Source organism: Paralichthys olivaceus, chromosome 19 (assembly GCF_024713975.1).
Source record: "Paralichthys olivaceus isolate ysfri-2021 chromosome 19, ASM2471397v2, whole genome shotgun sequence".
Taxonomy (NCBI): domain Eukaryota; kingdom Metazoa; phylum Chordata; class Actinopteri; order Pleuronectiformes; family Paralichthyidae; genus Paralichthys; species Paralichthys olivaceus.
In genome coordinates this window covers 5660244-5674409 of record NC_091111.1, presented here as the reverse complement: position 1 = coordinate 5674409, position 14166 = coordinate 5660244, and the positions used below count along the sequence as shown (strand labels likewise).

General features: G+C 39.5%; 1 protein-coding gene across 3 annotated transcripts in view; it reads right to left on the bottom strand.

Moving 5' to 3' along the window:
• The window catches only part of ches1 (checkpoint suppressor 1), a 151231-nt gene that overhangs the window by 116054 nt on the left and 21011 nt on the right, over positions 1 to 14166 (bottom strand). For all 3 annotated transcript variants that reach the window (XM_069514841.1, XM_069514844.1, XM_069514842.1), the window contains exon 3: positions 1857 to 1965. The gene's annotated coding sequence lies outside the window, so the exon portion shown is untranslated. The remainder of the gene's footprint in view (positions 1 to 1856; positions 1966 to 14166) is intronic.

Here is a 14166-nt window from a genome sequence, read left to right as displayed (position 1 = left end):
GCATACTGAATCACACGCAGCTAAATAATCAGAGAGGAGGACTTAGCAACGTGACGGCAGGTGCAGCTGTGTCTGTATTTTACTTTTCATATCTAGTCACAATTATGTGTGAGATTAAATCTGCCGACCTGCTTGTCTCATTTAATCTAAAAACTGTCACACAAAAAGAGGTAACAATGATTAAATCAGGATATAATCAGTCCCTGCTGCCTGTTACTTGAGAAGCTCAAAAGCTCTTTTGAGACACTTCAGACTCTGTGAGCCAATCACAAGCTTCGTTTTCTCGCACAATGTCACAATAAGATGTTAATTAGGCGGGCAGCCGAGATGGGTACTAGCAGTGACACGGTAACAGTATAGCTAAAATGAATTGGACCGACTGTACATCTGGGCTTTTTCAGTAAAAGAGGCTTTAGAGAATCAAAATAGCACTAGAGGCTTGAACGTGAACAGCGTTAGAGCGTGCAATCACACACACACACACACACACACACACACTTCTCTCAGCAATAATATCAAATTTTAGTCCTTTGTTTCTTTGGCTCAAGAGTCATTTATGTCTGCCTGTGAGTTCTTTCTCATCATAATCACTTCTTATCTTGTTCAGCGCAGCTTCTGCTCATCTCTCATCTGCTTCATTTCACTCGAGTTCTTTGTTAGACGTCCACTTTCAGTTCCTCGCCTCTCCGCTGCCATCTCTTAGACCTACACATGGCCTGCGGTAACCAGCCGACCGACATTGATTGCCAAACTGCCAATTTATGTTTCAGTGCGGGTAAACAGTAGAAGTGTTGCACATGAGCAGGGATCCTCCGTCGTTCTCTTTTCATTGAACTGCTGCCCTGACTTGATTGAGGAGTCATGATTGTGGTAGAGTGAATTCAATATTCAATTTCTCCTGACAGAGCCTCATCTTTAAACCTGCTGACCGTAATGTTGCTGGGGGGTAACCATGGCAATCTTGAAAAAAACAATCAGAGCTTGATTTGATCTTTAGGGGTCTTTGACAAGGCTCCTCACCCCTCCCCCTCTTCTTAACACAGATGCGTCTCCACCTTCGCCCATCCTCACCTTCGGCCCCGTATCCCTGACACACTTCCCGCCCGGGGTTGCTAGGTTACGGTGACTCCTTGAAACTGGGAGGGGGCGGACAGCTGGGTAAGTGGAGGGGTGGATGGAGATGGACGAGCGAGGTGGGGGCAGACGTAGAGTCTCTAGCACTCGCCTATTTAGTCTGCCTTTGTTTTTAATCTTCTAACAGTCTCTATTGGCAGCGAGACGCTCAGACGCTGCGTGAGCCCAATTAGGCTTAGACCTTTCTCCTTAAGAACTGATGTCTTTGTAGCCATTTTTTTAGCTGGTGCAGAATATAGAATTGTTCTTTGAACATGTTCATACAGTGTGGGGGGTTCAGAATCTAGCTAATGAGTCACTTAGTGTATATTCATTGGGTTCATGTTTTTTCATCAACAAAAGTTTTTTTGCTTTATGAAACCAAGTATCCCTTTCTATTTAAAACCGCCAACAGTGATGGAGATACAGGATCAGTCCCCAAGAATGGACTGGCATTGTACAAAGAAATAGAAACAAACTGTACGCCATTTAGATAAAGTTTTAAATTAGATTACTGTTGTGCCAACCTTTTCCTTTTTATGTGTTCACTACAACACCTTTATTAAGTTTGAAAACCAGGTACAAAAGATCTCTAAACATAATGACTGACATGAATCTGCTCCCATCTTTTAAGATGTTGAACATTTTATTTAAAGCTGCAGTAATAAAGATTGTATATGGTTACAATGACTGAGTGAAAATGGTTGCTCATAGTGATAAATCTACAGAGGATTTTCACCCACCTGTAGTACAGCTCAGCTCTGCCAAGTATTCTTGCATCTTTCGTTGAGGTGTTTTGGATTTTCAGCCCACAACTTTACCGGCGTGCTTCAGTCTCACTGCTCATCAGGGCTGGTTTTTGTCAAAGAGTAGAAAAAGCAGTTTTCAGTTAAAAAGTTCTCAAGACCAGCTGCACATTAATCAAATAGCAGACAGTCAGTTTGTGACTATAGCTGGTGGTGATCAAAACAGAGCTCAATGGTCAGGCTATAGTCAATTCACATTCAGGTGGACAGAAACAAAACTCTAAAAAAATGCCAGCACTGCTATAGGTTTGAAGGATGAATAAATGGGGAAATGTTTGGACTTATTAACCAAAAGATAATATGTCATTTCGTTTTGCAGTATTTTTATTGCTCCTGAGTGGCCAACACACTGATCAATTTAGATTTAAGCAAATATCTACTAAATAAAAAAAAAATGCACATGGATCCCATCAGTTAAAGGTACAGTGTGTATAATTGTGTGATAGCTAGTGTTGAAGTTTCATGTTGCAGCTGAACACTCCTCACCTCACCCTCTCCTTCCAAACATGAAAAAGAACCTGTGGTAGCTTCAGTTGTCAAAAAAAACTCAAAAGGTGTTTAGTTTGTCCAGTCTGGACTAATGTAAAAGACATGGTGGCCTCCGTAGAGAGAGTCCCCTCGATGTAAATATAAAGTATTTGATAATAAAGGGTCTTTTCTGGGGTAAAGAAAACTACAATTCATACAATTTAGATTAAATGAACTAGTGAAAACATCATGAGAATTTCCCAAATCTTACACACTGGACCCTTAAAGCTTACACATAAACCATCCTGTGTACCCCACTGTCAATCAACCAACCGATTTAAAGATTGTGGGACCCAAATGCAGACACTGGACTTCGCAGCAAGACAAATGTTTGATTAAATGTACAGACGTGCAGCCACTACGAGGCAAAAAAACCTGAAAATCCAAAACCCCACAAAAAAAAAACATATACACGAGGGAGAATTGTAAAATCCTTTAAAGAAAAGGTCCAAAACAGTCTTTCGATAAAAGGGCAGAATCACGACACAACCAAGTAGTGCTAGTTCCCTATTGTCGATGCCTGTTATTTACTGGAGTTTCAGTAAGTAATGACATTCAAAATGTAGAAATCATGAATTCTGTTCAAGTGGAGTAATACTCATTCAGGGTGATGGTTTGCTGTTGCACATCCTCTGCAATTTCACAGATGCATTTTGTAACCAGGTTTTTAATTTTTTTAGCTACACCCAAAAGATTAAAAAAGTAGACAGCACAATCCACATCCCTCTTTTTGAAATTCCCCTCATCTTGAATGAGTGAAATGCAATTCATGAAAGCTCATAATTGTCAGACATTATTTTGATTATAAAATCTTTGGTAGAGTTGTTAAAGAAATAATTCCCCTGGGGAATCTGCTCATGCTTTCTAGCTGAGAAGATCAGTACCACTCTCATGTCGGTTTCTATGAAGCTAAACCCAGCAGGCAATGAGCTTATCTTAATATAAAGACTGGAAACAGGAAAACAGTTGCTCTGGCGCTGTCCAAAGCTCAACAGAACTTCTGAGGCTCACTAATTATTATATTATATCTTGTTTGTTTAATCAGTACACAAACCAAAGACTCTGCTGGTTACCAGGCTTCCAAAACTACAGACTCCAGGAAGTCTCAATGGCTATAGCTAATAACTTCAAAACAAAACTGGGTTGGGTTTTTTTTACATAACAGTCCAGTAGATGGGTAAATCAAAGATACAATGTGTTTAGAGAAAGTTCAAGACAATTTTTTTTTTTTACTTTGAACAGAGTCTCCTGTTCCGAGGCCCATTTATGCTCATTTATGTGTGTATATGTGTGTGTGTGTGTGTGTGTGGGGGGGGGGGGGGGGGCTGTACCAACAAACATTTCTTAAACCTCTCTGTTCAATTCCGCTGCACAAACACAATTCTGCAGTAGAGAGATGACACAGACAGCGAGAGCTCTGTCCTCTTCTGCATTATTAGTCAAATTGCTTTCAATCCCTTAGTCCCTCGGAAGGTTTATTACAGCTGCGTGTGGTGGCTAACTGCTGAGAGGCCGGATGAGGATGAGAGCCATGTTAATTTACAGCTGTTGCAGTGACAGCACAATCACTGAGGCTGGGAGGGGGACATGAATTGCTTTCATTCCAGCTGAACGTGGTGCTGGTGGTGATCATTAAGCTTGGTTGGTTAGTTAGCATGTGTACAATTAATAATACAAGTCCGTGCTGTAATGGCTTTGTTTTAATTAGTTGTTTATCATTCAGGATACGGTTGTTTTGTGGAACTGCTGTTTAGCTAATCGAACTGTCATTTAAAATGCATAGATGTTCTCTTTCAAACAGGAAGATTTGATGTTTCTGTGCTATTGTTTTCAATGTGGCTTATGACATGCTGCACATTCTATACATGCCACATACTGTTGATCGAAGGTGTGGTGCAGTGTCTGGTATATTGCATGCCATTATTGAAAGACATCACATTGTGTCTTTATGACCCACTCAACATTTGCACATTCCTGCTAAACAACACTTGTTCAGTTGTCCTTCCAGTCCTCCGTTCCAACAACAAGCTTTTTGTGTATGACATCAAAGGGGATCTTTGGGGACTCGTCCTCTTCCTTTCACCTCATCCAATCTGTCGGAGGTAGCTGCAAGTCTTGTTGCTGACCCAACCAGATTGCTGCACAAGCCTCCCTTTCACAGAATGATACTGTCAGAAAAACTAACAGAGGAAGCCTCACCAACATTTTTATTGCTGCACTTTGAGAACAAAGAGAAATAGTTTTGTGTCTCTTCAAAGTGATTCTCAGAGCTGTGATGGATATACAGTACTTTCTGCACAACTGGCGCTGTGTTTAAAGAATTACCTGTATTCTGTAATGTTCACTTTCCCATCAATTGTTTACATTTTTGAGTTTACCATTAACTATGATTCTAAATGTGCAAGACGGCTGCGTTGATATTTTGGCTTCATTTCTGGATTGTGAGGGGAAGTGGAGACGTGTCATTTTTGGGACTTATAGGTTACAGTGGTGCTTGAGCCAAATGCTAAATGATAACATTCTCACAATGGCAATGCTAACACATTTGTTTTATAGCTGACAATTCAAGCAACTACCTTTAATACATATAAACACACACTCATGAAAATACATGAAAAATAAACACAAAAATAAAGTTTCATTGATACATATCACGCACCTATAAACACATGTATAGAGACCCACACATGCACACACTCACACACACTAGTGGCTGCCTATAAAGTGTCCATATTGTGATGCTTATTGTAAAAAAGAAACAATCTGCTACCATTAAATGATAAGAAAACAAACAGCATAAGTTTTTAACACTCCTCCTGAAAAAACAACAACTTTTCAACACCTCCTACTGTGCATGAGCTTCACTGTGAAACCATGGTGATAGTATTTATTATAGGGATCTTTTGTCAGATGTTAGATAGCCTTCAGCATAACGGATGATAATGTATTTCTGGATTCAAAACTGAGGCTTTGCACTTTCTTTTAAAGGCCAGTTACCCTCCACCTCTCTGGTTATCGTTCATCCATACCTCAGGTCATTAATCTCCACTTTACATCATGTTACAACAGCTCTTGCTGCCACTCATGCCTCATGGTGCACTTTGACAACCAGGTCCACACACAGCCCACCTGTCAACAGTGGAAGTAAAGCATGGTGTGTACACATCATCAGCAATCAAGAGTTTATGACTCTTGTCAAACAAAAACCAACGACAGCCACATGTATTTACTTCAATGTGTTTTTGTCTGTAGAAGCTTGACCAGTCGCAAAGGGGTAAAAAGCCGAGGTGTTCTCACAGCCATCATCATTCACTTTGCTCAACCAAACTAAATTGTGTTTACAGAGTGATTGAAAAGCAATTGCCTGACCCATGTTGATAACCTGCTTTCCAGAGCGGGGGATCCTGGCTACATTTATCACTGACTGCCCCGATCTGAGTGGTATTTACGTGGACTGGGGGAAAATCTGCTCTGACACATCAAAGGGGCAGCCACTGGAAACAGCCATGGCAACCAGTCTGCCTCACCGTGACATCACCACAGAGGGCACAAAAACCACGTGACCTTAGATTTTTTTCCAATAGTTTGATCTCATGTAAAATGCACGTTAATAATGCAATACAACAACATAGCTTTTTCTGGTGCTTTCAATGACACTTGAAAGATAGCAAATCAGTCCTCAAAACGAATCAATACATTTGAGATAGCTCCTCAGAATTTTGCAGTTTCTTTGTCCTGATCCTGATGACTGAGCAGACAAAAAGAACATACTAGGAGAACAACCTTCTTAAAACTAGAGCAATCCATCAAATACACCTTGAGTCTGCAAACATCTGCCGTGCTCAAGTATCTAAAGAATGAAATGCAACAAAGATGCAAAGGTTTGTGTAAAGAAGACTTTGTGCACTCTGGTACACAATCACTTCACTGAGATGGAGGCAACATAATAGAGGTGGTCAGGGTAATGCTCTAGACATGTTCATGGATGAGAATCTTGGATGAAATCTCTTTACTGCAGCTATAGGGAGCAAATGTCAGTTTGGCAGAGCTACTTTACTAATCCATGTATCAAAACAGGATCTGAGGGTAGATGAAACTCGAAGGAGGACTTCATGATCAATTAATAATAACCAATAACTAATAGAGGTGTGTGTGTTAGCCACAGATGGTATATGATGGAAGACAGGTGCCCCAGAAGTGAAGTCTGGTGGCTGGCTGCAGTTTTAGTCATAACTCCTGCTTCCTACATATTAGTGGATGACACATGGATCAAATTGAAAGGTCAAACTATACATCAGATAATTTTTTCGAAAAGATGGTTTACGTCATTTTAGGTTGTTCTTATCACTTCCCAGTCAGTTTGATTTTAAGTTAAAGTAGTTTAATTGGTTCTGTCTATTAGTCCAATGCTATAAAAACTAGGTTAAACATTGAGTGTGTTTATTTGCAAGACCTTTATACCGCGGCTCCATTCCTCGATTGCTGCTGTGCAGACTCTGGCTCAGTTTTGGCTTCATTTCTGGATAATGGGAGGAAATAAAGATGAGTTGTCCCTCTTTGTATAGTTTATGGCCCAATTGAGTATCATTTTTCACCTTCCTTTTTGTTGTATTGATCACATTGGCTGGGCCATCTACTTGGTTTTTTACACTGAACATGCCTGTAATGTAGGGTCTGGCTTGGTTAGTTTCAGGGCTCAAATGGGTTTGAACAGAAAATGATGGACCAGCTTTACTCTAATCTCCACTGCTGTCATAGCTTTGTTTGGAGCAGGGGAAAGTCAGCTAGGATAGAGCCAGGTCGCTGGTAGCAGTCATACATTATGGTGTAACCCATCAATGAAAAAGTGTCAATCCAGTTCATGAGTCTTCAGCCATGTCAGCACGCTGTATTTCAGCTGTGCTTTGGAACTCAATGCTAACATTAACATGCTAACACTGACAATACAAACATGATGATCTTGTCTAATGTGTATTTGCAATTACGGCACAATTGATCGAACACTTATCAACTATCATCATCCTCGGGGATTAAGAATAATTTGTTGACAGTAGAATGAAACAACAGGTTTCTTTAATTGAGCTTTGTTACGAAGCAGAAACAGAATTACTCTTCTGTTTCTGCGGCTGATCACTCCTCAAATGGAACAAGTTCATTATCCCTGCCTGACCAATTACATTGGTATTGTCATGCTGCAGTCACTAAAGTGCCTTATTGCTAGCCCCACATAGAACAGGAAAAAGCTGTGATTCGTATGTGACACACATACAGTACATAGAGTCCTTCAAAGAACATATCTCATGTACACAAACACGCATAAATATGTAAAGATATGCACCGAAAAACACGTGTATATATGGATTCCCCCATAGAGACATACAAAGCTGCTATGGTGCCTAAAGCTTCTAATTGGCTCAGAAGTAATCACAGCTCTGCGGGTCTGCTGATACGATGCTCGCTGCTTTCAGTGCGACTCAGTGGACGAGGTAACAAGGTCTGAGTCATTTCTCAGAACATATTTAGACGACAAAAGGTGAAAAAACGAAGGAGAGTTTGTCTCAGAGAAAATTAAAGCCATCACGTGAAGCCACAGCAAACATCAAGATATATTCATATTACATAAGTACAATTATTATTCTGTGTTTTTCTTATTGTCAACAAATCCTATTAAAACACCAAAATAACAATACATTTCCAATCTGTGACACTGCTTAACCCTTGACAGCCTTGTGCCTTAAGTCCACCATTTGACAAAAATAAATAAAAATCATAGACTGTAAATAAAGTTAAAATATTCTGGATGGGGATGCTGCCATCTTCCACTTTTGACTTCAATGTCCAGTCAAGACACTACACGATGCACTTACATGTAGCACTTTGTAGTTTTGCTTTTTTGAAGCTAGTGTACTTACATGATTGTTGCTGTTCTGGGTTTGTAGCCTCATGGTTGAATGCACTTATTGAGAGTTGCTTTGGATAAAAGTGTCAGCTAAATTATATGTAATAAAAACAATTGTAATAATACAGATGCCCGAGACAGTGTCTGCTGTCAATCATTTTTCACGATATAACATCAACTAATTTTAGTCAAAAATGACCTGATCATGTTAAGTCTCATCCACAAGCTTGGAGGAGGAGACCTGTACAGCCAGACAACAGAGGGTGATTAAGATGGTTTGGCTTCACTTATGAGGAAAAGTCATGTTGTCCATCTTTATATACAGTCCAAGTCCAAAATGTGTCACAGATTTAAAGTTTCACACTGGCAGACTGCGTAACTTTCATCATAGTTTAAAGGGAACCATTTTCCAATGCAGATTAATATCTCTTATTTATGACAGTATTTACAGCAGTTAGGCGTCATGGTTATAAAAGAACATGTCACCCAATAGAGTCAATCACTGATTAGTTTTAATGGGGTTTGGGCAACAGTGGAGGTCTTTCATGAAATGATTCTACAGTCAGTCAGGTCAGAGCCAGGAATGCGTGCTTTCTTATTCACACGTTATCACATAATGGCCAAAGCCCTTTTGTCTTGACTGACTGTTAATCCTGTGGAATGAATCTGAGACTGTGTACAGGGGAACATAGAAACACAGACAAAGCATCAGTGACAAAGGCAACACTCACACAAAAACACATATGTCGTGACAGGCAAAAGAAAATCTTGTTGATCCAATATTTGACAGACTGTCTGAGATGCCGTACTGTATGCTCTTGTGCATTTTACTGTTGTTTATATACAGTGTTTTATAACCTAGTTCTCTTGTTGTTACTATGGCTACCCCATGCTCAGCAAATAAACTTCTCCCTGCCAGAGAGAGAGAGAGAGATGCACTGTGTACGTAAAGAATCTTATCATTTAGTTCAGATGGAATAAGATTTCATTTGCTTCATTATTGTCCAGCACACAGATACACTGACACAACTCAAAGTCATAGAATGTCTATACTAAGGGGTGACACTGTTGCCTTACAGTAGGTTCTTGGTTCAGATCCAAGTTTGTCCGGCCTCTTTCTGTGTGGACTGTGCATTTTCATGTGTGTGGGTTTTCACTACTGTCTACCACAGTCCAAACACATGCAAACTCTGAATTGACCGTAGGTGTGAAGGTGAGTGTGTCTGTCCTTATACGGTTGCTCGTGTGCAGTGTTGCCAGATGTATGACAATCATTGCATTTGAACGATCGTCCAATCATGCTTGTGATGATGAACGTGATCTCGTGAGTTTAACACAAGTCATTCCTGCACTCATGTTTAAAAATAAGAGCCTTGTACCTTGAAAAGGATCAATGATTTTCCTCCAAATACGATTTTTCAAGCTTCTGGTCCAATACATCAACATTTTTCATCTGGCAATGCTGGTCCTGCGATACAGTGTGTGGCTCGCATTTCTAGAGAACTGTTTCTTATTGGCTTCATGAATAACAAGCTGTTAAGATTTCAGAAAAACTAACAATGTCACAGCTCCCACAGCACTCTATCCTATATGCAGTATTCTTTCCATCAACACAAACAACATAACTTAGACTGATTAATGGACATATCCAAAAACAACCCTGCATTAAAATGCAGAGTTTTAAATTCTGGTGAGACATAAAGTAAGATCCAAGAATCTGAAGCTTAATTAAATGTCCAAACACTGCACGTTGGTTAATAATAATAATTCTCTGGTCATCCTGCATTGGCATGAATTATGGCATTTATTCTGGACCCAGAAAACTGACTTTGCTGATGTCAGACAAATGTTTGTGTGGCCCAAATGCAGATGAGGGACTTAGCAGCAAGGACAAATCTTCAATAAAATAAACAGACTAACACTGGGTGGCAGGTAGACAAACAGTATATACACATAAAACTATTTATATATATATATATATATATATATATATATTTTGTTGCACTTATAATGTAGAAATTTGTAGTTTGGCTTTTTGAAGCAAAATGTACTTACATGATTCTTGTTGTTCTGGGTTTGTTCCCTTATGGTTAATGCACTTACTTTAAGTCACTTTAGATAAAAGCATCAGTTAAATGAAATGGAATGTAATGTGATGTAAAAACAAAAGTAGGTTTAACAGTAATACACAGTTTTTCACACATATTTCACTGAACTCTACCACACTGAGACTGGATTTGTCAGTCTGTGAGCCCAGCCCAAATCACATGGCGTCACTTTCAATATCACGTCCTAATAAAACTTTAACTCAACTAACCCTCATCACACAGGATCCTTCACATCATCCTCTTATCTCAGAGTATGGCTGTTGTTATGTGTGTGTGTTTTTTTAACAGTGTGGTTGATATTCAGTTATAATGAACCAGAGAGAGAAGGAGAGACAGAATGGAAATGGAAAGAGAGTGATACGAGAGATAGAGAGATGAGTAGATATATTTATTTATTATATATGTGTATTATTTATATTCATTCATATAGATAGATAGAGAGAGAGAGAGAGAGAGAGAGAGAGAGAGAGAGAGAGAGAGAGAGAGAGAGATAGATAGATAGATAGATAGATAGATAGATAGATAGATAGATAGATAGATAGATAGATAGATAGATAGATAGATAGATAGATAGATAGGCGCAACAGTATCCTAATTAAAAAAGCCTGGACCTGGATATGCCTGCTGCTATGACTATATTAGCAAATAACATTTTTCTTGCACCCTCCACAAGGCGGTCAAAGATCAGGGTCAGCCACCGAACAACAACCCCGGAGCTGCTGGAGATATTGCTGAGATCAGACATCTTGCTTGGGGACAATTCCGCCTTGTGGACGCTTGTAAACCCAAGAGCTTGTGTTGTGGCAGAGAGCTTTGGAAAATTGTGCATGATGTGTATGTGCACATTGTGTTTAAATGATTACAGCGCTGGCTCTAATGATGCTGCTTTATAACCCAGGACTAAATGAGGTGAAGTGGCCACTTAACAGATGTAGAGGCTGATGACAAATGGCTGTGACCTTGGCAGACTACACGGTGGAGTCACAGTCGCCCAGTAGTTGAAGCTGCATCACGACATCAGACAAGGCAGAGATCAGGCACATCCAGGTTTTAATATGCACACTCACTCCGAATAAAAGAGATGGATCGTTATAAGGTTACTGCAAGTCTGTATTTGTGTTCACCAAATATAATGATGCTCAGCTCATGAATAAACCTCAGGCTATTTAAATATTCCCAATGTATTACCATGGAAACAGATCTAATACCTATATATATATTAATATATTCCACAAATTACTCATATATTTAGTTCTTGGTTTGATTTACCTCATTAATCAAGTTATGAAAAGTTATGAAAAACTTCAAATAAACATTTTAGTGTTTAGTATTATTTAGTATAAATTGAGTCACATAATCAGACAGGATATGTGACAAAGAGAAAATGAATGAGGATGTTTCCCTTTTATTTCTACTTCACATATTAAGCCGTACTCCTTATCAAAGCTTGGCATCTACCCACAATTTAAAACACATCCACTGGAGATTCTGCTGTAGCCTCAAGCAGACATGGAGATTGAGTTCCAGAGGACTGAGCTCTATTCTTTTTTTAAACGCCACCTGTGAGGTCATCATGACTACTTATATACTTGGGCTTGGCAAACCATTCACTGAGCTTTGCACATAGAATCCTTTAGAATTCTTTGTCTTTGTCACCAGTATCCGCAAACTCCCTCCAGGAGCCATCTGGGAATGCTCCTTCATTAATTAATGACATTAACGAGGGGTCATAGTGAGTCTCTAGAGACTATCTCAGCCTTCAGCTCGATCCACAAGCACCAAAAACGTTGGGAATGCGCGACCAGCCAAAATTATGCGTACACCAGCTGAAATTATGTAATTTCTGAGACATGCCAAACATGAATGATAGAGACCCAACTGACACCTAGTATATTTTGTGCATCTCTCACTGCAGCCCCCAAGGGTTTTTATAAATTCTTTCTACACATTGGTTCGGTACAACTCAAAACCTTGAAACAGAATTTGACATGCATTAGAGCTTACAGGACAGGGCAGAGGTTTTTGTTCTATTGTAGCACAGATTGGTTTTAAAGCAACTCTATGGAACTTTTTGCGTCCTAAAATAGGAGCTTTAAATGTGTTTGATGGTTCACTGACTTGGAATAAGAAGAATGGTGCAGCTTTCATTATCACTCCTCACCCTGAAGGTCTGTTCTTTCTCTATGACACTTTGGTGAGTGGGTACAATCTCCTGTGAGAAAAGTGTGGCTCTGACTATAGTTGCTGCTTAAATGCCCAGAATCTGGTCCAGCATGTTCAAGTGTAATGCTGAACTGTAGATCAGTTTAAAAGACTCAAAAGTCCTTTAAAACGAGCGTTAATCTCCAATATTAAGTGATTAAACTGTGAAAATATGAAGAATTCTAAACACAGTTTGGCATATTTGTTATAGTGGCAGCTCTTCTGGTTCAGGAAGCAAAGGATCTTGGGTAATATCCACTGTTCAGTTGAGTTTCAGTTCAGTGATACGACTACAAAGTCAGAGCTCCGTTCCACACATTAATAGTTCTTAGCTTAATTGAAGCCTGACATAATTAATCACCACATGCTGCTGCAGAGGGCGCTGTTGCTCAGTCAAAGTTACACAGTGTTGCTTTAAGGTGATTTATTTTCTTTCTTCCAGAGTTAAATGAGCAGATTGTCTGAGAGGGGTGTCATTCTTCAGTAAGCATATTTCCTAAAAACGCAGCAGACTTTGGAAGAGTGCCTGCACAAACTCACTCATTAAACTGAACCACATGCGATCCCCCGAATATAGAATAAAGCCTCCTTACCACACAGTATCCAGTGAGTCTGTGAGTATAGAATGAGCATTATTACAAAAGGTAGAGAGCAGACCCCACAGTTAAAAGAAAAGAAAATGGATTATGGTTGGTTGGAAAATGGTTATTTTCCATTGCAATTGAAAATCTTTGCCAACAGATTGAAAGCTCTGCAAAGTAAGAGACATCTACTGTAGGCGACAGCATCACAGCCACATATACAGGTGAGGCTGATGTGTAATTGTGTCTGTGTCTACGCATAAATAAAAAAATAACATGTATGCACGATCATGCTTGTGAATGTCCTGACTCTGTCACAATTAATGACATCAAGGCCACATATGCATAAACATGCATGTGTATAGTGTGTGTATGCAGAGCCCCACATTGTTTATGCTTGTTTATCTGACTACAATCACTTCAACCAGTCGGAACAAAAGTGGGGTTCAGAGACTACTACATGAACTTAAATGAACTGACCCCATACCTGCAGGGAACACAGAACGAATGAGGAGCTCAATATCTTCCTGTCTGCTGTGATTTATATAATAATAAATCTTCTATTTTCCCCTTCTCACTTCTATGGATCCTTGAAAAGATGGACACCAGTGTCCGGTTCTGTATATAGAACCTGTCACCATTTGATACACAAAATCAATACACCTTCACTTTGAGCCTGTGAGGAAGAGCAGACAAAGGCTAGCTCCAGAAATCTGAACGAAACACACTACATAGTCATTGACTTTAGTCAATAGTATAGCATAGCATAGTATAGTATACCATTGTATAGCATAGCCCAGTATAGCATTGCATACCATTGTGTAGCACAGCATCATATAATATAGCATAGTATTGCATGGTATTGAGGGCTTTAGTACAACCATGGCATGCTTACAATGTATAAGTATAATTTACAGACTTACTTGTAA